Source organism: Lissotriton vulgaris, chromosome 3_1 (genome assembly GCF_964263255.1).
Source record: "Lissotriton vulgaris chromosome 3_1, aLisVul1.2, whole genome shotgun sequence".
Lineage (NCBI taxonomy): Eukaryota > Metazoa > Chordata > Amphibia > Caudata > Salamandridae > Lissotriton > Lissotriton vulgaris.
Genome location: NC_141689.1, coordinates 1624978155 through 1624991497, shown reverse-complemented (window position 1 = coordinate 1624991497; position 13343 = coordinate 1624978155). Strand labels below are relative to the sequence as shown.

The 13343-nt window shown below is 41.5% G+C and overlaps 1 protein-coding gene across 7 annotated transcripts in view; it reads left to right on the top strand.

Moving 5' to 3' along the window:
• Nucleotides 1–13343, top strand: part of ELAVL2 (ELAV like RNA binding protein 2) — a 661451-nt gene that overhangs the window by 19518 nt on the left and 628590 nt on the right. For all 7 annotated transcript variants that reach the window (XM_086962112.1, XM_086962109.1, XM_086962108.1 and 4 more), the window contains exon 2: nt 8348–8395. The gene's annotated coding sequence lies outside the window, so the exon portion shown is untranslated. The remainder of the gene's footprint in view (nt 1–8347; nt 8396–13343) is intronic.

Genomic DNA, 13343 nt, shown 5'->3' with positions numbered 1-13343 from the left:
ACTCTGTATTATTCAAACTAAAGGTCCCGGAGGAGACAACGATCAGGGAAAGGCAGACTGGTTGGCTCTTACGTTTGGTGTGTGCCGCATGATGCCAAGATGGACTCCCATCCTCTCATACCTCGTTTAATAGAATGTCGGGGCACATTTGAAAGAATAATTTCAGGGACTGTATTTTATATTGGATGCACTGCCTCCCGGTTTGTCCAGCAGGTGACCCATAATTATGCGTCCCGTGTAGATCAGGTCAGTGCACCTTAGTACAAAAAATGCCGTCCTTGTCCCAATCGCTAATTCTGTCAGTTTGCGTTTGCACTGTGGAGAGTCCATAAGTGAAATATAGAACAACAAGTTGAAACTGCAGTTTCATTTTTCACTGGAGGTGTACCATCCTCCCTTGGAAATAAGATGTCTGGGGTCATTAGGACCCCTGTACTCCATGACCAAGAGGCACCCTCCTCTTCCGGGGCACCATGACTGTGCATGACTTATGACGCACAGTCGTGCCTCCTGAAAGGTTGTTACCCTCATGCCACATTTTAGTATACAGCACACGTAATGCAGAAGGTCCCATCGTGCAAGGAGCAGACACAAACCGGGATTGTGACTAAGGCATTTTGAGATAGGACCTTGTGTCTAGTGTGCTTTCGTGCCATGCCCCCCTGCGGTTTCTGGTGGGAAAATAATGGTAAATCCTGCAATTGACCAGCCCCTGTATTGATCCTCAAACATCAATCTTGTAGAAATGTCATTGGGGATGCTAGAATCTGCCCTATCGAATGATTAGTCTTCTGTTTTGCCCTTAAGCCTTTAACACAGTGAAAGTAAATGGAGCCTAATGTCTACTTACATTGTCTTAAGCACGCCATGCACATTAATTGTCATTCAGGGAAAAAGCCTCAGACTGCAGAAGAATCTCCCTTGTGAGGGCACCAATTCCTCTCTTCAGCTAGAGGACAAGACTATCATTATTCTGCTCTATAAAGGCAGGGCAGAGTAGGTGATGGTATTTATTTCCTCAGTAAAGATCATTGTTCTTCAAACTTAATGACTCCCTAACCACCCTGTAAAAAAAAAATATATACTTTGGGCCCCCTTCAATTTTTTCACAATTCTGCTAAATTGACAATCTTAAAGTACATTTAAACATTGCAGTTAAGCTCGGTTACTCCTTATATATATATACTTCCAGACTGGCTTTAAATGACACGTTCTTAGTGATGGCCCATTTCAAAGTGGCTTACTGCTGCTCATTTGTTTTATCATTTAAAGTATGGTGTTTCTCTTGGCCAGAGCCTGCTCTCCTCTCCTTTGATTACTTGGGGCCTCCCCAGCTGGCCTGCCCCCAATTTGCAGACCGGTGGTATAGAGGAATTTTAAAATTTATGTAAAACATACATAAGTTGTGCTTTGGAAAACTGCCACTTTCTTGAGATATATGCTAGCCCAAAATGTGAGGCATGGGAAAATTTCCAAACTTGGTTGTACCATCTTGGAAATGGTGAATCTTTCACACAGCAAATTAATTTATCCAATGAACCTTTAGTGTGCAGTAAAACAGAAATTCTCTGATGTGATGTAGAGGTTATTCCGTTTGGCTAGTAGAGATCCGTTCTTGTGCTTGGTTTGATTATTTTTTTTGGTACATAAAAATATACAAGTGGAGTGTACACTAGTTTCTGAAGCTGTGCCAATCTCTGGTTGAATATGCTGCTGCTGACACTACCCCCTTTTGGCTGCTGGATAACGTGTAAACCACTTATTTCTTTGATTATCTTAAGTAACCAGACACTAACACACTAACAAAATATTTTTAATTATAATCCGAACTTGAAGTAAAAATTGAGCTGTAAGGGCAATTCGCTTGACATTTTACTAAATTGAACTGCTTTTAGCTACTGTGGAAATTCAGCACTGCTTATTGATTCATCCTACATGGATGTTCCACAGTGGCAACAATTTGAAATTGAAATGAGACCTATGAAGCTTTTTAAGTAAATGGGACATCGTAGCATACATACTAATGTGTCCAACTAAACTCAACATTGCAAGAATGGCAGTGTGCAACCTCTCATCTATTTCTATAACCTAATGTCAATTTTTATTAGGAACAGTCTCAGAATTTAATCGTCCTGAGCCTCCTATTCATATCAGATTAGAAAATATTTACTGAATTATTTTAGTCTGAGCTTATTACTCCTTTTCAAAGCAGTTCATAATTGTGTTTTTAATTACCTATATCTGATTAATAAGAAAAGCCCTATGTCTTATTTGGTGTGATTCTTTAAAATAGGCTTTATCCTTATTTGTAAACCATAGTGATTTGTCAAATCTGTGTTTTGCTACTATGTTGCGCGCTTAAGTGTTTAAAAAAAAAGCCTAGAATGTCAGTTGGACCCTTAAATGAATGTTACCCCAACTGAAGCTCTTTATTGCTTGCATCTGAGGTTTAAGCAAGTCAAGTGGCATTTATTGGCTTTGCCTTGGTAATACTTCAGATAGACCTTTCAGAATCTAGGTTGACCCCCACATAACACAAGGCACACTTTATCTAGACATTGCACTATTGGTGGATGCCACCACTGTGAGGAACATTATACTGTGTTCAGTCAACAGTTTTCTAGTCTTGGGACCATGCTTCGAAGCCTAGGGCTGATTAAGACGCTGGCGGTTTTTGACAGCCACTCGCGGTGGCAGTCCTGCGGCTTCCCGATTCTAAGGCAGCCATGTGTATTGCCACTGCTGCGTCAGGGAACAGCCATTCCAGTGCGGTGGCGTAGCTGACGGGAGAATCCAATATGCAGGGCGCAACCGCCACGGTCTGCCAAGCATGTTTCCCCACCGCTAGCCTTTTCATGGCAGTGAGCCAGCCAGGACGAGACTGGCCGGGAAACAAAGGGGCTCTACAGGGCTCTGTCTCCCACCACCATGAGGATGCATTCAGGGAGGCACATGTGTCCCCCTATTTGCGTCCGCTCCAAGTACCAACACAGCATGGACTTCACAGTCCCTGCAATTCTGGAACTTCTTTTGCGCTCCCATTGCGATGCCTGTTTTCAGGGCAGGGCAGTGAGAACGGCCCACCAGACACAAGTTGTGCTTGTAATCTGGCGGGTGGGCTATGTGTGACTTTGACAGTGCTGTGCCTGTGCAAAGCTGACGCAGTACTACCAAACTCGTAACCAGCCCAATAGTTTCTATGCATTATTCAGGACTTTAAGTAGTGAGCTTTGCTAAGTTGCTGCAATTAACTTCATAGTTGATAGCATTTAGTCATTAAATCGGTTTTTACAGCCTCTCCTGAAAACTTTCCTTATTTTATTAGTGTATACAATCTATTTATTCTCTTGCCAATAGTTTGTTTAGAGACTGGCCTTGTTAATTGGGGAGGACAACATAACATTGCATGCACAAATGTTCTGCCAAACCAAAACGTGCATGTGTACCCGTGTGCGATTTAAGTTGCCTCCAATTTGCTTAAGGTCTTTTGGAATGACACCCCGGAATAGTTTTCAAGAGAATGTGAGCACAATCTTGTCTTTTGTCCATTGCCCCTGGCAATACCCTTTATGAACAACACTAAAAAAGTGATTTATGCCCTTTAAAAGCAACTCTAAAGTACTCCAGTATTGCCAGAAGAACGCAGAAAGTCCTAAAACCAGCAGGTGAGTTAACATGGTCTGTTAAAAATACATTTTCAGACTTAATGTGTTAAAACTTATTAGATCTAATTGTAGATCGTCCCTCTGTTTTATGACCTTACTGTTACTTTTGAAGTATTGGCTGCTGACAACTTTGCATATACAGTAACTTGAAATGGACAGTCTAGGGATGGCATGTGGTTATTACGATTATTTCTAATAGAATTGCACAATTTATATCCAAATAACCATGTTCATCTTAGTGAATATACGCTATATGAAGACAAGTGGCAGCCTTCTTTATAAGGAATTTGTTTAAGGTTTTTTTTACTGCCTCAAAACACTTAATGTATAAGTCTCTGTGTAAGAGGTGTTTCAGTTACTGCAGTGGAACAGTTTGCACTTGGTGGTGATGCAGATGAAGAAGACTCATTTAGCCCCACAACTTTTTCTGCAATAGAAGGCTTCTCTAGCTGGTCAATTAGCTGTCATGTCCCTTATGTGAAGGCAATCTAAATACTCTTAACGTTTGTGTGGAGAGACTGATGTACATTCAATCTCTCCACACAACTCTCTCGTCCGGCAGTTGCATGCTTTTTTTTTGATGGACAAAATGTACTCTCAACAGTGTGATTTAGCCCTGGATCCATTTAGGTTGGCTCTATAATGGAGATTGATCCTCAGAAAGGCAACGCACATGGAAAATGGAGTGGTAGGCAAGAATTCCAGTGAGCGCTAGCAGCAAATTATTAGTGTGTAGTTTTGTTAAACTGTTCGGAGGGGCAAACAAATTACAATTTAAATATTTTAAGCTTTAAAGGTTACCACAGTTTCCCAGTAAAATACAGAATTTATGAGTGTAATCTGACACATTTTAACTTTGGTAACCAATATCTATTAATGAGCCCCCTTAGCTGATGTGGCTCTTCCCGTCTCTGTGCTGAGCTTTTTTTGTTATGTTTAGGCCACTTGTTGATTAGATTCAGAAAAGGGGGTGGTGATGAACAGAGTGTCTGAATTAAGCAGACCACTCTTACCCAGTCCAAAGATCAGGGCTCGATCCATCACCGTTTTTTAGCTCACTGCACCATCCCAGCTCAGAACCTGGCTACATGCAAATTAGTCTGTTCCTGTCCCAGTGCATGATGGGAACAGGGCAAACCAAACTACCAAGCCAATTCTTATACTGGGAAGGAAACAAGCTTCCGGGGACCGGTTTCTGGCATTTCAGCCGTCGTCGGCCCGGCTTGCTTGAATCCTGATGGTGCCATGAGCAAGGGACTCACATCTGAGTATACCCTTCCACGCTTATGGTGGACAAAATGATTCAGAAAAGGGAGTGGTGATGAACAGAGTGTCTGAATTAAGCAGACCACTCTTACCCAGTCCAAAGATCAGGGCTCGATCCATCACGGTTTTTTAGCTCACTGCACCATCCCAGCTCAGAACCTGGCTACATGCAAATTAGTCTGTTCCTGTCCCAGTGCATGATGGGAACAGGGCAAACCAAACTACCAAGCCAATTCTTATACTGGGAAGGAAACAAGCTTCCGGGGACCGGTTTCTGGTATTTCAGCCGTCGTCGGCCCGGCTTGGTTGAATCCTGATGGTGCAATGAGCAAGGAACTCACATCTGAGTATACCCTTCCACGCTTATGGTGGACAAAATGATTCAGAAAAGGGGGTGGTGATGAACAGAGTGTCTGAATTAAGCATACCACTCTTACCCAGTCCAAAGATCAGGGCTCGATCCATCACCGTTTTTTAGCTCACTGCACCATCCCAGCTCAGAACCTGGCTACATGCAAATTAGTCTGTTCCTGTTCCAGTGCATGATGGGAACAGGGCAAACCAAACTACCAAGCCAATTCTTATACTGGGAAGAAAACAAGCTTCCGGGGACCCGTTTCTGGCATTTCAGCCGTTGTCGGCCCGGCTTGCTTGAATCCTGATGGTGCAATGAGCAAGGGACTCACATCTGATTGATTAGGCCATCATAACTTTCTTTCTAAAAAGTATCCAGTCTAAATTTGGGTATTTTGTTCCCAACATGGGGATTCTGAAGGTACTCAGGGTTTTTTAGTGGCCCTGCAGCTAACTGAGAAAAAAGCCTCTATATATAACACGTTGAGTGGTTTTTTTAATACAAACTTGAAAAAAACATGCCTAGCAGTTTTTTCCCCCCAAAATGGTATCACCAAATGTTTGCTTTAAGAAGGCGATCTCCCCAGGTTTCAGGAAGAATCAGACTTGTAAAAGAAAACCATCTTTTTGTTAACTGGTAGACCATTTTTCCTTTTATCGACCTACTTGCAGTTTGTTGTGGAAACCGGTGTGAAAACAGAAGGCTATACTATACGTTTATGAAAACTAGAAAATGTCAATCCATCAATCGGAGTTTGTGTAGATTGCTCTTGGTTTTCCCATTCTTGTTGATAAAAAAAATAATGAAATAGGAAAAACTAGCAATGGGTGGTAGTGTATTAATCTGTATTTTTTGCCCCGAAAGTAGATTTTCAAATAAAGCATACACGGTTGTGCCTGCTAGACCCTTCTGGTCGCAGGGGTATATGGTGTAGGTTGGCCAGAAACTGAGCTGCATTGGGTAATTTTTTTATTGTTTGATAGTGCAACAATTCATATGGTAAAAGCTAATAGCTGAAAAATAGGTATGAAGACAACCTATGCATTTTTAGGTGTCTGTGTTTTTTTTTTTATACCTCTAAATTTGGAGTTAGTTATGCTGTTTTTGATTCACGGGCCGTTTTGCAAAATGTGTTTTCTTGCACAGCGACCTAAATTTGGAAGCCAAACATGGAGGAACCTCAAATTGGCAATGAAAAATATTCTGCTACTGTTTCCACACTTCTTACGATTAAAACAAACCCTCTTTGTGTGGCTGGTCATAGCATTGGCGACTTTAAAGGCTCCAAAATGCTATGTGGAGACAAAATATATTTTGCTTTAAAGCGACCATTTTTGGCAATGTGGGTAGCTTCAGAATTTGGGCTCAGGCTTTCCGGGCTATCACCTGAGGAAACCTACCAGACCGATAGTTTCTAAAAGTGAAAACCTACTGATGTCGAGAGGGGTGGTGGTGATTCACGTATTTTATTCTTACCCACAGTGCCCTGCAAGTATCAAACTATGGCAAAAATGTATTATTTTCCTCACATTTCTCTTTCGGAAGGTTGTGAAATATATAGTAATTCTTAAAATTCCCGCCTCCCAGCATTCCTTCTCTTCAGATAAAAACGATACCCTATTTGAGTTGCCGTCCCTGGCTCCCACAACAGGAACCCAAGTTTTCCTCTCTCGCTGTTGCAGGAACTGAGCTCAGCCCCTAAGAAAGAAAGTTCCCTAGTGCGTGTGCCAAGTGGGAATCCATCCTGGTTGAGGTTCGTGGTCCCTTTTGTGATCCTACAGATGGAATCAATGGCAGAGGGGCATCATGTGTAAGGGGAGACGCTCCCCTTTCTAGTGGTTTGTGTAATGAATATTGTCCAGGGGTAGGCAGAAAATCGTAGTGCATGGACTTGTTCCACCCTCCACCTCTGCATTATCCACGGCCTCAAGGGATGATACATTTTTTCTGCACTTCTGGGCATATCCCCAAGAGCTGAGACTGCGCGCCTTCTTCTTTATTATAACTACCTGCTTTAATTTTTTTTTTCACACGTAGCTTGGACCTTAGGCGGTGTGTACCTCCTGTAAAAGATGGCCGCCTTGTATTTTTTTTCTACCTGCTTTAATGTTCTCCCACATGTAGCTTGGACTTTAGACTGTGCTCCTCCCGTACAATGTATCCCTATCTCTCCCAATCTGATCCCTCCCATCCTTACATTTTGTATTTCTTCATCAAAAATCCTGTAAAGTGCTCTGATACCCTCAAGGGTCTGGTTCATGCTCTATAAAACTACAAAAGAAATAGCTGCCCTACTTTTTTTCCCTTTCGGGTAGGGTCGCCATTGGCACTCCAAGAAAGTAGTAATACTTTAATTTGACCCCTGGGCGAGTATGTTAGTGCCCATCGGGACTTACACCCACCTAAAAAAACCACCCAGGGTCCCAGTAGTAGTTCGTGCTCCACGGCTGCATTGTTATGATTACGGAGTAGGAATACGTTTGTAAGAGGCATCGCTGGAAAGGGGAGTCTCTATTTTCAGCGATGTCTCACTTGGTGCTGGACCCTTGCCTTAGAGGAAACATGCTTTTGGAGCGACAACCTCCTGTTGCTGTCTCTACCGTTGTCCAGACGGTTAAAGTCGTCCGTGTGCTATGGGCTGATATTATTGATTGTGTTGGGTGAGATGGGGGCTGATGTGTAGGCGCTTCTGTGTCAGCCCCTGCCATTACCTTGATTGGTGAAGCCTTTGGTCCATTTACTGTTGCTGTCAGCTGCACTACAAAGGTAGTGCTGTTGACCTGGAATGTGCCAGCAGCTGCATTTAGGAGGTTAATGGTACTCGACCGATAAAGGAAGCAGGGCTAATATAGGGACAATTCAAGAATGCGTCGATTTGCCTCTGCAAAGCTGCTGGTCACATAGATCTGGGCAGCTAGTGCTTAGCTTGTTGTAATCTAGTCACATTTTTAGTGTTTGTACACTTGACAATTTCTGCATTAGTAAAATGTTAACTCGTGAAACGTATTTTGTCCTTTTAGCACCCATGTTTGTTAATGTACATCTTTTTTTTCTTCCCTAGCCAACATTGGTGCATTTGGATTTTCTATGCTTTGGCTCTTCTTTTAACGTAAGTCATTCCTTTTATTCAGTTTTCAATTATGAAATCTGTTGTCACATTGCAATTTGTCTTGTAAACTGACAGACTGGTGTACTATAACTTCATGAAGGTCCATATGATTTTTACGCTATCCACTATTCACATGATTACCGAAGTAATTTGTGTAGTGAGCTTATTGCATGCTTTATCGCCCGGGCATCCAATCTCTGTGTAACTTACTTACGGAGAAATTAACTTTTACCGAGTATGGTACATTTTATATTCTCACTCATACAAATGTAATCTATTTATCCAATTTAGGTGCTTTGGCAAAAACTTTGTCGCAAAAGCCATTATTACTTTAGTGGTGTGTGAAACAATTTGGCAAATCAGTAATGCGTTAATTACATTTTAGTCCTTCGATTCAGACGTACCATTACAATTTTTCCAAACAATTGAACAGTACATCGACCCAAACAAGTAAATGTTTCATTGCCAGGGGCAATAGAGGCGGCAGGTGATAGAATGAAATGCTTCAGAAGGCATCTGCAAATGTGCAATAGCCAACAATTGCATTCCTAACCCAATCCTCAATTCGTATGTTGCATAGGGCACTTCAAGCGCACATCCTATTTATAAATTGCTATATCCCTAAACCCTTTATTTATAAACATTATGCAATGATTTTTAAACAAATCTTGAAGCAATTCTGTGCTGAGGATGTATAGCTTGCTCTGGATATTATTTCCATAAAGTGACTTACCATAAATTCTGCCGTTGAGTAAATTAACATCTCCATAATGTGAATTTATAGATAGAACTAAAAGTAAATAATCCATGTTAAATTTTCTGGACAGGTCCTGGTAGAAATCCTACCTTATAGCCCCTGCAAAGTAACCCTGTGATAGGTGCACGCAAATATTAAAAATCGTTGTTATGTTGTGTACATAGACCAATTTAAGATGTGATGATTCAGGGAATTTAAGTCATTCACTGAACAGAGGTATCCTATAGGAGAGCTGTTATGTCTGAGAACATGTTGCCCTGGATATATAAATTTGCAGCAATTCACAGCAATATGTGCGGTTTTGTGAGTTCAGTATGTCATGACACCAAATACAAGCAATCAGTACAGTACCCCCAGGGCTTTAACCCCTCCCATGCTGGTGACGAACCCCAGCCACACGCCCCGTGGTGGGCGTGTGCTGATGACTGCTGGGGTTCGTCACGGCCCGCCCTGTTCTTTTGTTTACTGCACAGCGGTAAAATCGCGGCTGCAGCGACAGGGTTAAGTGGGATGAAAAAACTGGGAGGTCTCTCCAAAGGGTCGTGGCCAATTAAATTTAGGGCGTGATTTAACACCTAAGCTAAAAATCTGTGCTTAGCATAGTGTGCTGCCCGACTTGTATTTTGCGGTTTGTCATTGCATCCAGATAAATGATGCCATAAGTAACCTCATACCTACAAGTCAGGACTATTGGCTCTGTCAATGGTGGTTAGTTGCACAAGATAAATAAGCAGCAACTATGGTTTGTATATAATTTTAAAAAAGCTTCCACTTAACACCTTAGCTGCGTGTAAACATCCCTCCCCAGTGCTGCGCTGTCCATTGGAACCAGTGCTGAATGGACGTCCAATGGTCGTGCGCAGCACTGGGGAGGTAGCGCTGCTGATGACCATTGGCCGTCAGCAGCACTTAAGGGGTTAAAGCCCTGTTGACACCGCTACAATGTTGCTGCTCCTGAGCTTCAAAAAGAGAAGGGAAATCCAGAGAGAAAATGACATATCTTTAAAGGATTTCCCTTCTCCTACAACACTCACCTGGTATAGTATCATGCCGTAAATTCTCCACTAGTGAGAAGTGAGCATGCGCACATCGATGTGCCGGTCACTGCAGTCCGAAAAAAAAACGTACTGACTGTGCCAGGGCACAAGACAGAGACCAATAGACCCGTTTCAAGGCCCCCTTTAAAAAAACTGCTAGTGCTCAGCACTGGTGAGACCCGCCCACTTAAAGCCCTGAGTACACCCTTTAGTGCCTAAAACATCCTCTAACAGAAGAGACATTTAAGAGTAATTACAAAATGTGAGTGATAGGATTTTGCAAAATACTGGATTCAGATGCAAAGTGGTTTCTCTGTACGTGTTCCATTCTTCAGTAAGTCAGTCACATAAAATTAATTTAAGTTGCTCCTGGTTGACAAGGAAGTAACACATGCAATCTTGTCTTAAGTTCATTTTTCCTGACTGGAAGATTCTATAGTAGCCCATAACGAGTAGTTTTCACATAAGGTTTTCTGTGCCATGGAGGGCTGCAAAAATATCTAAATATTACTGATTTTATGCTACTAAATTCGCACATACCCCTGTTAATAAATACCGTCCGTCTTGCCTAAGCCATCGCCGTCCGTCTTGCCTAAGCCATCGAACTGGAGAAATAATTGAAGTTTGTGCAAAATGAGGATGCCAATACACCTCCTTCTCATAAAATCTAAATCCTCTATGGATAAATAACCAGAGCCTAACGATCACCGAATATGTACTCATTAGGCTCTTACTATTTATTTGTTCATATCCGCTTTGAAGATAATCTGTACAGTGTTTAGCAGCTGTGTATATCAATTATCATTGTAGTTTAATACTTTTTTAAAAATCAGAAGTGCTTTAGTTGAACAGCAAATTCTTCCTTTCTTAGATCTATAAACGCGTTCCAAGACCTAAGTTTGTTTCATATTGCTAGTGCCTAGAGCTAGATTTGATAGGCTACAAAGCAGTTTTGTTTCACGTCCTAGTTTAGATTATTCATTCTTTTCCAGAATTTTCCTGTGGTGGGGTAGTTTGTGGCTGGTTAGGCCTGAGGCCGCACGACTTTGAAGAATGTGCCCCCTTGTTTGAGAGATTTGACAACTAATTGCTTAGAGAGGATGTTAATTATGCTTGTGAAATAGTCTGCGCCATAGAAGGAAATAGCACCTGTAGAGGAGAGGTTTCTGTGCTGGACTCTGTACCTCAGTCTGGGGTTTATATGTAGTGATTGAGGAATGGAGTGTTCAAAGCCTAGTGTGTGAGCAGGAAGATAATTCCATGTTTGTGAAGATGGTTGACCATTTGAAAATACTTACTGTAATCTAGAACAGTTAGCTACCTCCAGAACAATGTTAACTGTGATTGGTACATTTTCGTTCCTCTTAATTGAGCCTCGTGACTCTCCAGGGCATCTGTTAGGGATAACTTCCTTAGTGATCTCCTGTATTTCCGTGGATAGTGGCTTCTAGTTACTCTGCTTCTTACTGCTGGCGTTGGTGAACCTTTATTTTGTGGGAGCGCAATAGATTCATGGGCATTCATGACAAAGCTCTTGCTTGCCTTCAGGATTCCTTTAAGAATCAGAACTAAGAGGTTACATTGCACCGACTTAATTTATCCACATCTGATTGGCTACAGGATCTGTCATTACAATCTTCATTTTAGTTCAGTTTATATCTATGTCCATTGGCTCACCTGATTCGTCTATTAGTGGCTCACTTTCCATGCACAGACACACCAAGGTACTACTCAAGGTGTAAAACAAAATCTCATTTCGACTACTGCACACTTTCAGAAGTCATACGAGGCAAATGGGAACTGAGATTATGTGTTTGCTTAAGTAAGCAATTTTAAGTCTCACCAGTTTTGGCCAAGGCTTTTGGTAGCCCTTCTAGAATTTCAAACAAATGTGGATAGAAATTACAATCTTGAAATGCAAGTTAACTATTAGAATATGTCGTTACTGTATGCATTTTCAAATGCAACCTTCTTGTATTTCATTACCAAGTTTTAATTGGTAATGCTTTTATTTTATCATGGATAGATTGCTACAATGCTATGTGACTGGTTCTGGCTAAGTCTTAGCTGTACAGAGTACAAATAATTCAGAAGGCCCAGCTAGAACACATAAACCTAAAATAAATATTTCACCGACTGCTTTTCTACACTGGCTTACCTGTCCAGGACAACTTCAACATTAAATCACTCTGCATGATCAACAAAATAATTTTTAGCAGCAGTCTTCATGCCATAAACACGTTTCAACTTCAATGCCTGTGATCCCAAGTAGAAATCACGCAATTATAGAAGATCATTTCCAGGTTCAAATAGGGTTTCTACATGCAGGAGAGAAACCCTTCAAAATTCAGAAGAGCTTCAAAGATCTGTCTTTATTCATATTAGCCTAACTCAAGGTGCACCCAGAACTAGTGTCAAGACAGGCTAGAGTTATTCGCTACAAAACCTTACCCATTAAGAAATGTATTTGTTTTGCTAACCAGCCTTAAAAACCGGAATAATTCAGCCCAGTGTAAAATACCCTCCTCAAAACAAGAGTTTACACTGTGCATGCATGAACTGCTATGAAAATGCACCCCTGTGCTTTAAGTATTAGCAAATGAGAGAGAAAATATTTATAAGCAGTTATGATTCAGTCAGTGCTCAATACAACAACCTATGGAACTGATGCACTAGAAGGTTGCTAGGCACAATAGGACCCAAGACATAAGAAATCCAATTCGAGACACAATTGGTTTGACGTTTGTAAAGCGTTTGAATGCCCAAGGGCGTCTTGGCGCACTGCTGCCCAGCAAATGCCAGATTGCTACAATGATAGAAGTATTGGTTTCTTAGTTGATAAAGAGCCAAGTTTTCAGGGATTTTCTACAAGGTCATAAATTGGGGCTGTTCTTTGTCTACAGGAAGTGTATTGTAAATTTTGGCTGTAGCTAAAAAAAAGCTCCTTCCACCCCAGTGTTTTCGCGATTCTGGGGATCAGTAGGAGATAACTGGAGGATGACCGTATATTTCAAGCGGGTAACAGATCAATCGGGTCAAGTATTGTGGGCCGGAGCCAAGCAGTCCTTGTAGACTAGACACAGGAATTTAAATGTAATCCTTTTATCAACTGAAAGCCAATGCAGTTTTTTCAGGCATTGGGACACAGACTGAT